Source organism: Coptis chinensis, chromosome 6 (assembly GCF_015680905.1).
Source record: "Coptis chinensis isolate HL-2020 chromosome 6, ASM1568090v1, whole genome shotgun sequence".
NCBI classification, from domain to species: domain Eukaryota; kingdom Viridiplantae; phylum Streptophyta; class Magnoliopsida; order Ranunculales; family Ranunculaceae; genus Coptis; species Coptis chinensis.
The window spans coordinates 45,118,511-45,119,896 of NC_141461.1; the positions used below are offsets into that span (position 1 = coordinate 45,118,511).

The 1,386-nt window shown below is 36.4% G+C and overlaps 1 pseudogene; it reads left to right on the plus strand.

Annotated features, from left to right (window-relative positions):
• The first annotated feature begins 432 nt into the window (after positions 1–432).
• Positions 433–1,023, plus strand: LOC147493180 (putative disease resistance protein At5g63020 pseudogene; annotated as a pseudogene).
• The last annotated feature ends 363 nt before the right edge of the window (positions 1,024–1,386 follow it).

Consider the following 1,386-nt stretch of genomic DNA (forward strand, 5'->3'; position numbering starts at 1 on the left):
CAAGAATATAAGGTGGACATAAAGCCATTTAGTATTTTACATCTTAACACCCTAAAGTAAATGATTAGTCTATTGTCACAGGCGTGTAAACCGTAAACTGATTACTAACTAATGCTAGATTGTTCTTGACTTATCAGAGAGTTATGTTCAATCACATATACTTAACCCCACTATTAAAGGCACCTTAAACACGTCAGTTTGTCTATGTAAGCTTTTTGAAATCAATGGTGATGTTGGGAATGTGGGATATAATGTTCCAGTCCTCTCTACTACGTTCTCTTAGAAGTTGGCAGCAGATGATATCCAATTTGCTAAGCATGGTCAAAGGAACTCGATCTATATTTGTTAGTTGTAGACAACAAAGTCAGATGATCTGCATTATTGCTAAGAGCATTGGAGAAAAGTAAAAGAGTAGTACTCATCTTGGACGAAATGTCGGAAGCATTTCCTCTACATGAGGTAGGAATTCCTGAACCTACTAAGCACAACGGATGCAAGCTTGAATTAAGTACCAGGTCCTCTGAAGTGTGCAATAAGATGGAATGCAAAATGAGTATTGAAGTTGAACTTCTTTCCAAGGAGGAAGCTTGGGAATTGTTTATGGATAAAATTGCTGAATTGCTCTCCCCAGAAATAACTGAAATCGCAAAAAATCTCGTTGAGGAGTGCGCTGGCTTACCCCTTGCAATCGTCGCAACTGGTGGAGCTATGACAGGAAAATATGACATTCAAGAGTGGAGAGTTGCTTTGAGTGACTTGAGAGACTCTACCAATTGGATCATGGACATGGAAGACAATGTCTTCAAGTGCTTGAAGTTCAGTTATGATCAATTGGGAAATGAATTTCTTAAACGATGTTTCTTACTATGTGCATTGTATCCCGAAGATTGGAATATCCGAGAGGAAGACTTGATTGATTATTGGATCATGGAAGCAGTAGTCGAAGGAAGCAATAGGCAAGTTGAGCTTGACAGGGGCCGCATTATATTGAATAAGTTGAGCTTGACGGTTTCAAGTTCATGAACTTTTTAAATCGGATTTACTATCAAGTCTTCAATTGTTTGAGTTGATCTCTTTCAAGTTTAATGAACATTCCGTCATTCAGTGGTCCAAGCACTACAATGCAATCACACATCTAGGTGAAAACATGCGAATTTTTGAATTAATATTTTTACTAGATGTCCACGATGATTTCTAAACGGAGTTTGGGAAAATTTAATATCTTACTGAAATCGGTAAGACATTTTCTCTCATTTTGTTTTGTCATTCCATTTTTGTTCATGGATAGTATGCCTTTTCTTTATTTATTCATTATGTTTTTTATTTTTATTTTTGTGTAAGAGCACAACAAAATATGAACGACTTGAAGTGTGAAGTGGAAATAAA